The sequence below is a fragment of the Sphaeramia orbicularis genome, chromosome 5, assembly GCF_902148855.1.
Source record: "Sphaeramia orbicularis chromosome 5, fSphaOr1.1, whole genome shotgun sequence".
Classification (NCBI taxonomy): domain Eukaryota; kingdom Metazoa; phylum Chordata; class Actinopteri; order Kurtiformes; family Apogonidae; genus Sphaeramia; species Sphaeramia orbicularis.
The window spans coordinates 59,165,665-59,181,087 of record NC_043961.1 but is presented as its reverse complement, the minus strand read 5'-3'; the positions used below and the strand labels follow the sequence as shown (position 1 = coordinate 59,181,087).

The following is a 15,423-nucleotide window of genomic DNA, read 5'->3' as shown; positions in this document are numbered from 1 at the left end:
ACAAGGCAAGTCAGTATGGATAAAAAAAAAAAAGTACTTTAGTCCTTTCATTTGGAGCTGACTGATCTTATCAGCTATTGTTAATTAGTGTTAATACATTGAGTCAACCAGAATTACAAAGTGAAATGCTTGGCTGTTGAGTCTGAAATTGGCTTTGACAGTTAGTATGTGCATTGTTTATGTTGGAAACTGGGTTAACTCAAACACCCAGTGCTACTTTAGTGCCAGACAAGGTTCTAATAGTTTTGGATTTTTCATTATAGTTTAGTTTTATTTAGTTTTGACTTTTTTTCCCTCTAATTCACTTAGTTTTAATTAGATTTTAGAGCAGGTTTGCTAGTTTGTATTAGTTTCCGTTATTTTCTAAATGCTTAGTTTTAGTTTAGTTTTAGTTTCTTTATATCTTTTCTCTTCTTCTCTGTCGTCATATTCAAATAAATCCCAGACAGGACTCTGCTGCTTTCTCCCAACTTTAGTCTCCATGTTTCCAGGTAGAGTGGGGACCAGAAGACGACTGGAAACCACAAGTGACGAGAAGTGATGCAAGTGCCGCTAGCTAAAATTGCTAGAGCAAAATAAATCGCTTTCGTATCAATCTGACATTGACAAAGATGAAAATTAAAGGAATTTTATCCATAATTTTTATAAGTTTTAGTTAGTTTTATAAGCACACAATACAGTTTCATTTAGTTATCATTTTGTCTTTTAATTAAAGTTTTTATTTATTTCAGTTAATGAAAATGTTTTTACAATTCTAGTTTTCGTCATTTCATTAGTTTTCGTTAACAATAATAACTTTGGTGCCAGATCCCAAATGAATTTTTTGGCAATGTCTACTGCCACCGTACTGTGGCACCAAATATGGGGTTGTCTATTACCACAGACAAATCAAATGTTATCATTTGTACTAGAGCCAATCACAGATACTGTTCCATGAACTCATTCTCCTCTTGTTGCCACAGTACTGTGCTCGTATATGGAGTATACTTCAGTTCATTCTTTTGTGCATTTTTCTACCACAGTACTGTGGCAACTGATGGAAGAAACGACAAATTAGTGATAGTATATAGTATAGAATAGGAATTATTGTTGTAAAGGCTCTATATGTTGTTTTATGGTGTTCTTTGTTCTGGAGGCTGGAGAAGGTGGGCGGAGCTACATTTTAGATACGACAATGTGACATGTGACGTGTCAGTGGAGTGTATTCAGGGCTGTGGTCCTGTGGAATTCTGCACTCTGAACGTTGTCCCAAAGGCTGATTTATATCAGTGTCAGATTTACCTAACCCCCCCCCCCCTTTCTTTTTTTCTTTTTCTAAAATTAATTTGTTTTTGATCATGTAAAAGTTTGCTATACGATGTTGCAAATAAATGTTAAGAGGACATTTAGTCTATATAATGTATATTATTGTGGACAGAGGCAGTAAATCCAGGTGTAGATTACTGCACAAAGGGAGAATTGGATTTTCTTTGGTCAGGATATGTACAGTCAGTCCAGCTTGGATTTACAAGGCTGACAATTAATACTGAACAAACAAGAACTGAAACTATGAATTATGAAAGAGCTGCAGCATCTGAAACTGACCACAATGAACATTTGACAGATGAACAGAACCACAGCGCTGCAGTTTCACAACCACAGTTTGTCATGTCTGTTATATATTGTGATTGTCTTTGTCAACTCAACATATTTTTTTTATTAGTGCGTTTTTTGTTTTTTTTTTATTAATTATTAGAAATTCCAGGCGACCCCACATGGGGTCCTGACCCCGAGGTTGAAAAAGACTGGATTAAGGCTTATATGTGTATACCAATGACTGTCCTCTGCCTCTCTTTAAGGAAGGACTGGCTAGTTAATTAATTAGCAGTCACACACATCTGAGCTTTTGTTTTTGTGTTTTTGAGTCTTAACATAACTGAAAACTGCAAAATGAAATATAAAAAAGTTCCAAACAAAATGCATGTGTTACATATGTTAGTTTGTCTCAACTCAGCATATATTATTTATTAGTAATTTTTTTTAAAAAAAATATTAATTACTAGAAATTTCAGGCGACCCCATTTGAATTCCAGGCACCCCTACATGGGGTCCCAACCCCAAGGTTGAAAAACACTGTCTTATGCACTCTTTTTGTTGTTATCATTATATTTGTCCAAACAAATGTACTGTTAGTTGTACCAGGCATTAAAATGAACAAGAAATTGAAGAAAACAAGGGGTGGTTTTAATAATTTTTTCCACAACTTTATAACAAAGAAGGAAATACAGTAGATGACGGGGGTTAAAAATCCCTTGTGAATACTCAGGGTCGGGGTCAGGGTCGTGGAAGTCACCTTCAGTTCTTCCTTTCTCTGTCTTTCTTAGGTCAGGAGCGTATCGGAATTGATTCCAAGTACGAGCAAGAGGGAAAGGTCCAGTTTGTGATCGATGCGGTCTACGCCATGGCCCATGCCCTCCACAACATGCAGAGGGACCTGTGTCCGGAGAACTCTGGCATCTGCCCTGAGATGGACCTGGCTGGAGGGAAAAAATTACTCAAGTACATCCGCAGTGTCAGCTTCAATGGTGAGTGGAATGATGATGCTGTCCTTCTGGAGGCGATAAAGTGGATTTCAACAATTTATGCCTTTCGTGGCGCTTCAAGGCTGAGAGACACGAGTGAATCTTGGAGACAACAGAGGCGTCTATGAAATCATCTAACCAACTTAAGAGTACAAAATATACGTTTACACAGACAAAAGCGGATCAAATTGTCTCAGTTGTCTTACAGTTGGTTTCTGTGTCATGGGCTTAAGATTCTTCTGTTTTAATCAGGCTTTTCATTCCGAGATTTTTCAAGACACTAATCTATCCCTTTTTTTTTTTTTTTTGATCTTCTAAATTAACCTTAAATTACTGGTTCTTTGACAACCATACGGCCCCTGACCTATGTATCAGCTTTCAATCCTTCTTACATAGTAGTGACTGAAGGCGATTTGATTTGCTATTTATAGTGTTTTTATTCTTTTTTAGCATCTCAGTCATTTCATTTCATTTCACTGTTGAACTTATTGCCCGGTTGTGGTTTTATGAGTACTGACAGGTGAATGTGTATGTGGCTGTCACATGCTGCAATGAATGTTTTGCATTTGTTTGTTTGTCCCCAATTGTTTGGACTGTGAACTGAATTGCCCTTCGGGGATTAATCAAGTAGTCTGAATCTGAATCTGAACCTGAATCTGAATAATCGACCAGGGGGTGGAGTTCATTCACCAGAGGCCTTTCCAGTGACACTACAAGACTGTCATTAATGAGGAAGGAGGAAGAACTGGGACCATTTAGAAAAGGAATTAACAATTTGTTAGACATGTTTGTGTTATAGTATGTTTTTGTTTGTTCAAAAATAATAATATTTGAGCACTGAGACCCGATGTATCAAATATGATACAGAATTGAAACTCATACATAGAAATTGATGTTTGACAAAAATCATTTTTGAGGTTGTTCAGAACAAGGTTGGAATAGTTTTGGATTTTTCATTATATTTTAGTTTTAGTTAGTTTTGACTTTTTATCTCTGCCAGGAGGTATTGTGATTGCTTCGCTTTATGTGTTTGTGTGCGTGCATCCAAAAAGTTAAGGACGGATTTTCATGAAATTTTCAGGAAATGTTGATACTGGCACAAGGAAGAAATTAATAAATTTTGGTGGTGATCAGAGGTGGGGCAGATCTGTCTTGGCAGAGGTCTGCGCTCTCTGAGTGCTTTTCTTGTTTTCTCTAATTCGCTTAGTTTTAATTAGTTTTTAAAGCAGGTTTGCTAGTTTTTATTAGTTTTTGTTATTTTCTAAATACTTAGTTTTAGTTTAGTTTTTTTTTAATATCTTTTCTCTTCTTCTCTGTCGTCGTATTCAAATAAATCCCAGACAGGATTCTGCTGCTTTCTCCCAGCTTTAGTCTCCATGTTTCCAGGTAGAGTGGGGACCAGAAGACGACTGGAAACCACAAGTGAACACAAGTGACGGACCGTCAAGTGTCGTACGGTGCCAGCAGCTAAAATTGCTTGAGGGAAATAAATCGATTTTGTATCAATCCGACATTGACAAAGACAAAAATGAAGGGAATTTTATCTGTAATTTTTATCCGTTTTAGTTAGTTTTGTAAACACACAATACAGTTTCAGTTAGTTATCATTTTTTTCTTGTAATTGTAGTTTTTATTTATTTCAGTTAATTTTTTTTTTTTACAATTCTAGTTTTTGTCATTTCATTAGTTTTCATTAATGATAATAACCTTGGTTCAGAAGGACCAATAAAGGCTCCAGTTTCAAAGAAGTGGAATTTTCTGTCAGTGATTTAATGGTTCAGGCTTTACAGGGTTAAATGGAAAAGTAGTTCAGTCAGACCAGGATGTCAGCCAACACCTCCATGTACATGACTGTCTGACAGGTTTTATAATGAAGGGGGCGATGAGGGTCTTAAGGTTGTGGTAGACTTCAGATAAGACTTGATTGTTGCTCGTGCAGTACAATGACCATGAAGCTACTGGTATCACAGAGCACATTATTTTAGTGAATAATTTATGTCATCAAATGGTTCATGAAATATAGTAATCAGAAATGACAAAGGGATTATTTTATTAAAGAAGCAAAATGTAATATTTCCATTTTAACGCTTATAGATCTTGAACTGCTTCTTTGGTGACTTCTGAATTAATTTTTCTGCACATTTAACCTTTCCCAAGTGATTTAGAACCATTTGTTATAAAATGATGGTCCATTTTTTCAGTTAAAATCAGATATTTTCATATATTTAATTCATTGATCCTGTAGATCAGGGGTCTCAAACTCATTTCAGTTCAGTTCCACATTCACCCCAATATGATCTCCAGTGGGCTGGACCAGTCAAATAATAGCAGTGAAAAAAGCAAAATTACATTATGATATTGTTTATATCTACATTGTTTCCTTAAAAATCTGAATAACGTGAACAACTTGAAATGTCTTAAGAAAAGCAAGTGCAGTTTTTAACAATATTCTGCCTCAGTTTATCAGTTTATCATTTACACATGTGCATTACAGCTTATATTATAATTACAAATACACATAATATTGAAAAAATTGCATTTACTTTTCTCAAGACATTTCACCTTGTTCATATTTGTTCAGGTTATTCACATTTTTTGTAAAAGCATAGTTTGTTAATGTAAACATTTTCATGTAATGATGCTTTTCTTTTTTTTTTTTACACTAGAACAAAGATAAAATCTGCAGTTGTCATTATTTATAGCTTATTATGACAGTATTTTTCTGGTCTGACCCAATTGAGATCTAACTGGTTCATAAGTGTATGTATAGAACCTGAATCAAAATGATTTTTATACTTTTGATTGTTCATATCTTCAGTGTAAGTTTTGCATTTTACAAATTCATCTATGGGCCACATTGGACCCTTCGGTGGGCTGGATTTGGTCCCCGGGCCACATGTTTAACACCTGTGATGTAGATCAGGGGTGTCAAACTCCTTTTAGTTCACGGGCCAGATTCAGCTAAATTTGATCTGCAGTGGGCTAAACCAGTAAAATAATAACATAATAATATATAAATAATGTCAACTCCAAACTTTTCTCTGTGTTTTAGAGCAAAAAAAGTCCATTTACATCATGAAAAGGTTTGCATCTACAAACTATCCTTTCAAAAGATGTGAATAACATGAACAAACTGAAAAAATAAGTGTCATTTTAACAATATTCAGCCTCAGTTTATCATTTACACATGTACATTATAACTTACAGATCACAGTGGATCTACAAACACACAAAACATTGAATAAGATGCAGAATATTGTTAAAATTGTACTTACTTCTCTTAAGACATTTCAGGTTATTCACATTTTTTGCAGAATTATTCTTTGTTTTAGTGTAAATACATGAAAATATTTACATTTACAAAGAGAAACATTTGGAGTTGTCATTATTTATGTTATTCTGATAGTATTTGACTGGTCCTGCCCACTGGAGATTGAATTGGTCTGAATGTGGAACCTGAACTAAAAGGATTGTTAATATCTTAGTGTAATTTTTGCATTTTACAGATTCATCCAACAGGCCAGACTGGACCCTTTTGCGGGCCAGATTTGGCCCCCAGGCCACATGTTTGACACCTGTGATGTAGATGTTCATTAAAGCTCAGAGTAAATTTGAAGGTTATTGTATCAAAAACAGAGAAAACTGAAGAAAAGGTGACATTTTCAGTAAAATATGTCATTAACGCTGAACATAAAAACAAGCACGGCCATTTGTCAAAGTACTTGGGTTTTATTGGTGAATCAATGTTGCAGAAAATGACTGTTTCCATGTTCAGTGCGGAGCCTCTGAACGTCCAAGTGGGTCACTGAAAATCTGAAAAAACGGCATTGTACCCGAATTATTTCCGTGTATTCATAGAATTAGTGGATCAGAAGTGATTAAACATTTTAGATCAGTAGATGGAGCAGCTGTTTAGGTCTTTGGGGGATACAATATTCAAATTTGGCCTAAAAGTATCATTAGAGTGCTCAGAAAAAAAGTCCTGACATTCTGCCAAAGATGCCAATGCAGTGGATTATCGAGATATGAAGTGAATTAATTCAGCCAGTGAACAGTCTCCCATGGTGACGACGACCTTATATGACCTTATAACACTGGTTTTATTGCATGTGTTTGCTTTTTAGCAAGTGCTGCTCAGACGTTTTATGGCAAAAGGAGGGAGACTGATGATAGAGACAGATGATGTCCAATAATACAAGACAGTTGAAATATTGAATTTCAGAGTATTTCAATGAGTGAACTATAAAGGTTTAACCCAGTGTTTTTCAACCTCGGGGTCAATTCTCAGACCATCAAAAATCATCAAAAACAGTGGTTATGCAATCAAGTCCTAACTCCTGTGTGTATCATGTGACGAAAACAGACAGAAAAGAAAACATGGAATGTCTAAAACTGTGTTTTTCAACCTTGGGGTCGGGACCCCACATGGGGTCGCCTGAAAACTTACTAATAAAAAATATATGGTGAGTTGACAGAGACAGCCCCAATCCATACAAGACAAACTGTGAGTCTGAAACTGAAGCACTGTGGTTATGTTTATCTGCACTGTAAAAAAAAAAAAAAAAGAAAATATTAAAAAACAGTAATATTTCGGCAGCAGGGGTGCTGAAAAAATACTGGAAAATAACGGAAAATAACCATCTCATAAAAATACGGTAATTTTCCATAATTAAAATACAGTTTTTTGCCCTAACTTTACATGAGATTTTGCATATTTTTTGACTTTTTAATGTTTAATAAAGAATATTTACATGTATTAAAACAATCAAATTACCTATAAATATATCATTTTCAATGAGACTCAGTTGTCCAATCCGCTGATAAAAACTGTATTTGGACAGTTTATCAGTGCTTATACATGTTATACATTCACAAAAATACATTTATTCAACATTTTTGTTGTGAAACCTCCTGTAATTACACAAGATATTTGTCAGTTAACAAACAAGTCTGGTTAAACTTACAGAACAAACACTTCTTTTGTGGTTAATTGTCAGTAATTTTATATTGTTTTATTTTTTTATTTTTTTATTTACAGTAATACACTTTAAATTAACAGTTGAATCTCATAAATAGAAAAATAAATATTTGTGAAATTACGATACATTTGCAAGTGTATTTTAACTGTATTTTTCTGTGAAAAAAAAAAATTCTTTTAAAATATGGAAATTTTATGGTTATTCACAGTTACAGTTTTTTCCTGTTATTGTACATTTGACATGTAAAATCACAGTCTATTTTTGTAATTTCATGTAATTTAATTATCTTAAAGATACAGGAAAAATCTGTAAAATAAACAGTGAAAATTCTGTTAAATTACGGATTTTTTTTTTTTTTATGGTGTACCAGAAAGTGGCAGCACACCAAAGGTTGAAGTAGAGTAAGTGTTCAGATGTGCTTTAATCAAACTTATCCTCAGTTTATTATGTCCATGGAGGTAAAACAGAATCAGTGAAGTATCGAAGAAACTCTAAATTCTACCTCTGAAAGTTTATCAGTTAGCATGTGCTGTAAAAATGAAAAGAAATACGCTCCTGCTCTTAAAGAGGCAATAATTAAGACTTTCATTGGCTCATAGCACAAACTGTCTGCCCTCATTTTAGTCAGTCATTAAGTCAGTGACTTACTTTGCCAGGTGTTAAAATTTCCAGCGTCTAAACTTCCTTTTCCATTTAGTACACAGTTTTGGAACATAAACTGCCTGAAGGATTTTATTACCCCACTCCTCTTTTGAAACGCTCAATAACAGAAGACGGAGCTACTTTAGGCTGGTGAGAGCGCTTTGCCGTCTGACGTTCTCATGCTCGAATGCAGATATAGAATTATTTGAACATTATTTCACAGGAAGATATTGTTTTTACTAGGCAGACTTTGAAAAGGATAAAACTGACAAAGTAGGTATCAACAGTCTGTGTGTGTCTATAGAGGGATGTATTAGCATAAAAGTGGAGAGTTTTGGGTTTGTTTATGTTCTTGGATCTGGAAAACGTCTTTCAAAAAAAGAATATCCGTGACATACAAGACACATTCAAGCATAGGGTCACGTAAGGAACGAAAGAAAAAATGTATACATATCACAAAAGCATACATATGTATGGTAAATAAATAGAATCTAGACTAAATATGAGGCTTAACCCTAAAAGACCCAGTGTTACGTTTGTGGCCGTTCCCAAAATAAATTTTTCTCTAGATTTCACGTTTCTTAAATGATTTATCACCATTTATTGTAATACTATCCTCTGTATTTGGTGCTTTTAAAATGAAAATCATGTATTTACTTGGATTTAACCCTTTCATACATAGTGGTCACTACAGTGGACAGCTGTTCAAAGGTGTTCGCTTGAATATTCATGGGTTTTATTGTTTTAGTTCCATATCAGCCAACACAGTGGACGCTCATGCATCATCACATACACTGGAATCCACACCATTACTGTCACTTTGTTGTTCTAGATAAACCTGATCTGCACTAACATGTTTGAGTGTAAAAAAAATTGCTAATTGTTATTAGACTGTAATTAGCAGTTGTTGTTGTTTTTTTTTTTAAAATAAAAGTGTGGGTTTTTTTTGCAGATTATCTCCATGAAGTGAGTAATAACTAGTATTAGAGTATGATAAAATGTGAGAGAACATAAGATTAGCAGCATTAAAAATGCTTTTATTTCATAGTTTTTACACAGTATATCAGTAAATACATGTTTCTTTGCTTTGAAAATTAACCCTATAACGCCAAACGTATCATGAGTTTTGAAGCCCTCTACATGGTCAGTGTGATATTTTTTTTTCTTGAAAAACCTGATGTATTCAATTAGATACATGCAATACACAGATAATCCACCAGGGGGAGGAGTTCATTCACCAGAGGCCTTTCCAGTGACACTACAAGACTGTCATTAATGAGGAAGGAGGAAGAACTATTTACACTAAAACAAACTGTCATTTCACAAAAATGCGAATAACCTGAACAAATATGAACATTTTGAAATGTCTGAAGAGTAAGTTTACCAATATTCTGCCTCTTATTAAATGTTTTATGTATTTGTAGATCCACTGTCATCTGTACGTTATAATGAACATGTGTAAATGATAAACTGAAGAAGAATATAGTTAAAATTGCACTTAGTTTTTTTAATACATTTCAGTTTGTTCATGTTACTCACATTGTTTTAAAGGATAGTTGGTAGATGTAAACATTTTCATCATGTAATTTTACTTTTTTCACTCAACAACATCGAGAAAAGTTTGGAGTTGACATTATTTCTATATTATTCTGTTATTATTTCACTGGTCCGGCCCACTGCAGATCAAATTTGGCTTAATGTGGAACTGAACTAAAAATGAGTTTGACAGCCCTGCTTTAGATCAAATCAGTAGTGTCAAATAAGTCTGTAATACCAAACGTATCATATTTGATACAAGAGTTTTGAAGCCCTCTACATGATCAGTGGGATATTTTTTTTCTTGAAAAACCTGATGTATACAATTAGATACATGCAATACACAGATAATCCACCAGGGGGAGGAGTTCATTCACCAGAGGCCTTTCCAGTGACACTACAAGACTGTCATTAATGAGGAAGAACTGGGACCATTTAGAAAAGGAATTACCAATTTGTTAGACATGTTTGTGTTATGTTTTTGTTTGTTCAAAAATAATATTTGAGCACTGAGACCTGATGTACCAAATATGATACAAGATTGAAACTCATACATGGAAAGTTTTTTGGGGGGGGGGTTGCTCAGAAGGACCAGTAAAGGCTCCAGTTTCAAAGAATTGGAATTTTCTGTCAGCGATTTAATGGTTCAGACTTTACAGGGTTAAGCGCATGGTGTTCTGAGTGGACATTTTTGTAACTCCATGAAAAATAGGTTCCTTAAACAAATTTAATCATATTGGTTTTTTTCATACCTAAAAAGGAATAAAAACACTCAGGAAAAAAATCTTGATTAAGGTTCTCATAATTCACGCATGAAAGGGTTAATTTACTTATCATGTAAATGTTGAACACTGGTAGTTTTTTTTTTAATCACAAGGGTCAAATAACCCGAATGCGACATTAAGGATAGGTCGAAAAGCCGGCTGTCGAATCTGATACTGTTTTATCAGCAGAAATGCAGCCTATCTTAATGCAAATGTGCATCACAATCAATATGGATTAAAATTACAAAGGCACAAACCATAATGCAGTGTCCCCAAAAAATAAGTCTTTTTTCAAGATCATTCGACATGTGACTTAGATCATTAACCCTGTAAAGCCTCAACTATTAAATCACTGACAAAAAATTCCACTTCTTTGAAACCAGAGCCTTTATTGGTCCTTCTGAACAAACATTTTTTCAAATATCAATTTCCATGTATAAGTTTCAATTTTGTATCATGTTTGATACATCAGGTTTCAATGCTCAAATATTATTTTTGAACAAACATGTCAAACAAATTGGTAATTCCTTTTCAAAAATGTCCCAGTTCTTCCTCCTTCCTCATTAATGTCAGTCTTGTAGCGTCACTGGAAAGGCCTCTGGTGAACGAACTCCTCCCCCTGGTGGATTATCTGTGTATTGCATGTATCTAATTGTATACATCAGGTTTTTCGAGAAAAAAATATCCCACTGATCATGTAGAGGGCTTTAAAACTCATGGATCAAATATGATACGTTTGGGGTAAATGTTTGTACTAAGGCCAAATCCCAATTCACCCCTTGGCCCCTCCCCCTCAGTTTTGTGCATACATGTGAAGGGGTAGTGTTGTCACGAGTCTTAATTAGTCGGAGGGGAAGGGCTAAGGCGGAGGGCTGAAGAAGCCTCGAAACAGAGAACCACAGAACCACACATACTTTACAATTTTCTGCATTAGGTAAAACTTTGAAAATCTGCTTATGTTGGGAGATTTTAGCGGATAATTAGCAAAGTCTGCAAAGTGATAATTCAAACTGAAAGTGTCAGATGAAGCGTTCACTCACTGTATATCACAGTCTTGATAATAACTCACGGACCAGAGCTCAGCCCAAGGCATTGTAGCACTTTAAGCAGAGCTGGTGGTGGTGTCAGCCAGGAATCATTTTTGCATGACTTCATTTGAGCCTACAGCGGTCAACCTTAGGTCGTCATATTCTGCTGTTTAATGGTCAGTAAAGAGTAAGGTCAATGTGATGACACTGTTATTTAAGGATAACATCCTTGTTGGGAGACATGGACATGGAAACCTGTGGACTGGAATACGCTTCATGTCCTGTTCTGCTGTTAGTTTTCACCTGTGTCCATGTTAGTCATGACCAAGACAGGCATGTAAGGTTTTTTTTTTTTTTTTTTTTTTTTTGAAGTGGCTTCTGACACAGTACTGAGGCAAAAAAATATGGGTCTGTCTATGACCACAGAGCCAATCAGTGCCCTCATTATATCATGTCTAAATTGGTGACTTGTTACATCCCAAAAAGTACCAAGGCAGTCAGAGAGCAAATAGGTCAGAGCTAAAGACAGTGGAGATTAGGTAACGTTTTGGACTGTAATGTGGAAGACCCTGGTTTGATGGTTTGTTTATGTTCTTGGATCTTAAAAACGTCTTTCAAAAAAAGAATATCCGTGACATACAAGACACGTTCAAGCACAGGGTCACGTAAGGAACGGAAGAACTATATACATATCACAAATCCATACATATCTACACTGACAAAAAAAAGCTGTAATTTAACAGAATTTTCACTGTTTATTTTACAGATTTTTCCTGTATTTTTAAGATACAGGAAAATACCAATGAAATGACAAAAACAGACTGATTTTACATGTCAAATGGAAAATAACATGAAAAAACTGTAACTGTGACTAACCATAAAGTTTCCATTTTTTAAAAGAATTTCTTTCTATTTTCACATAAAAATACAGTTAAAATATATTTGCAAATGTATCGCAATTTCACAAATATTTCTTCTCTGTTTATGAGATTAAACTGCTAATTTAAAGTTTAATACTTTAATACGGTCGAGCCGGCACGAACTGCATCTTGGGAATTATTTTCCAGCCAAGTCTACACAAGTCACCAACCAGTGCATCCTTGGTTTAAGCTAGCTGACAAGAACAACACCTGGGTATTCCATGTGTTCTTGGTTTATGCGAACTTGCAGTTGGAACAGTACTTGGGCCGCGACTGGTGACGTTTCACAAGAACATGAGAACGGAAGAACAGACGAGAACAAATGTTAAGAAACGGCCATAGAATGATGTAGCTTAGGCTAGCTATGGATTTGTTGGTCTGTGTAAGACATCATAATATTTCTGAGATGCGAATGTGTGGAAATGTAATTTTGGTTCAATTAGAATAAAACACAGGTATTACCGTTAGAGATGAATGAATACAAACTTTTGCTAAAGAACTTTCTTCATGTATTTATGTTTTCATCATCCCTTAAGTAACAAACATGAGCCAAATATTGACTGAGAAACAAACTCCACTTCATATCCAGAGGTGGATGTTGCCTGTGGTAGCTATTAACCTAAGTATTGATCTAAAACAGTCGTCTGGTCATGGCAGGAATGACTAATTGTGCTACCGAAAACCAAACAGACAACAGATAAAGCACCGTAGGCATTTTTTAAGATACTTTCCAAACAGAGAATCTATTTTTTATCCTGGTTGTAAGTGTAGTTTACTGCAGAGACTGGATGAAAGCATTCATGATGTTGTCCATACAATATGTAAGACACTGTACATTATGTGGTGAAGACATCAACGAATCAGTGTTTCTCCTAAGTCCTGTCTTTTTTACTTAAAATATATATTTACACTGAAAAAGGATAAGAGAGTTGGGAACTTTTTCTTTTTTCATTTTTTTGTTCAAACTATAATCACTTTTTCAACTCTGTACTGAAATTAGCAAAAAAGAAGAGTCGAGAGCAAGATTAAAAACTTCCACAAAAGCTAATTGACTAAAATTTGCTTAGAGGTCTTATTTCTGTCTTTGTGCATAAGAAATCAATCTAAGTGAATCCCCAAAGGAACTTTGTGTTGGTAAATGCAAGTTCTGCAAATGGACAGGATTTCAGTTCTATTCAACATGTTGATGCTCATATGAACTATGTTTTCAGCTCAAAAATGTCCAATTTTATCACAATTAATGCTATATTGTCATGTCACAAATGGCCAAGTTATATTTGAACTGAATTTACCTGAAAAACAAATATTCTATTCTTTTAGATTCCCCAGTTTTTCTTACCAGATTCTATCCTACACATCACGTTTTATTTTTACAGGTTCAATCTGGAGTATGGTGCTGATCCATCCTGCTTATGTTAACACTAATACATACATGAAGAATGGCACACAGCACTGTTTACATCAACAGTTTTACAATAATAAGCATTTTTATAAAGAAATAACAATTCTATATTGTTATTTACTCTTTAGTCTGATGATAAACTATACAATAAATAATTCTGATCCTAGTTTTTGCACAGGGATCATTAGTGTAAACGGTGACATGGCTGCAGAGCATCAGTATGATGGGATCCACAACAACCATGTCACATCCGTCCACTGACACATTTAGTGTTTTTGTGTCAGCTGGGATTGTTTTAGATCCACAATACGAACATTTATGAATAAGAGGAGAATTAGCAATAGTAAGTATATAAGTTTATTACTAATAAAGTACTGGTACTGACCAGAGCATCATGGGTAATGTCACGTCCGTCCACCAGTAAAAGTTTTCACATACACGTGCTATTCCAAATCCAATATTTCTGAAAATAGAGCTTCCACTGTCAAATAATATCAGTAGTCTGTGCACAAATGGATTAGCATTATTTACACACAGTTCTATGCATTTCTTACAAGTTGTTGTTTTTGTTTTTTTGACAAAAATGGCCACTCATTTGACCCCCTAAGTAAATTTTAGCCATAATATTATCCATTAACTAACATGGTAGGATTACATACATGACAGCTCTGTTTCCCTTTCATGCATGTTACACGTTTGCGCCGCAATTTAAATGGACACTTTCCTCTTGTTTGCGATTACCCTGCACATTGATACCTTATAAAGCTTACACAAACCATCACATTTACTTTCTCCAGAAGCATCACTCACTGTTTAATTTGAAAACACACTAATGGAAACACATTGGAATTAGATGGAATGGAATTGCTGACATGGACTCGTTTGCTATTTAGATTTATGTACAACTATGATCCCAGATAAGTGCTCCCCTCCTTGGAAGATGATTGCTTTCTATCTGCGGTCTCGGATAGGAGAGATCAGATTTGAGGATTTGAATATTGGATGCGTTTTGCTGCAGGGAACTAGATCGAGTAATATTTCACGTTTTCTCGCTACTCGTTTGCTCCTTTCGCGTTTCTTCTTGAACTGTTGCCAAAGGTGATTTCATTTGAAATGTCATGTTTGTTAAAGCTTGGCTAGCATAAGACAGAATCCAAAATGTTTCTTGAATCCTAGACCTAAGCCTTTGACTCTCATTGCTGATTTAAAAATCGCAGTAGCTATTTGTGTGCACTCAGCTATCTCCGAGTCATGAGCTTAATATCAAACCCATTGTTTAGACATTTTCTCGCTGAATGGGGTCGACCCTTTTGTGCCGTACTCACACAGACATTTCATTCTTCGGAGATGGAAGTTTGCCCACATAATGCCGCACGCCTTCACTCTGTTGAGAATGATAATGCATTACAAAACTATAGTGTTGCAGTAATCTCACCGACCACGCGAGCACTGAGGTGTAAAAATGCATGCAATAACATATGCATGCATGCTCTCACCCACTTTATGGGCAAATATAATGCCTCATGCATACAGACCAGTTGAATTAGCTGAGGTGGGCTCAGTTGGTCTGTCTTTAGTTTGGTCAAATACT

The 15,423-nt window shown here is 35.1% G+C and overlaps 1 pseudogene; it reads left to right on the top strand.

Annotated features, from left to right (window-relative positions):
- LOC115419774 (metabotropic glutamate receptor 7-like) overlaps positions 1-15,423 on the top strand; it is a 598,752-nt pseudogene that overhangs the window by 428,280 nt on the left and 155,049 nt on the right.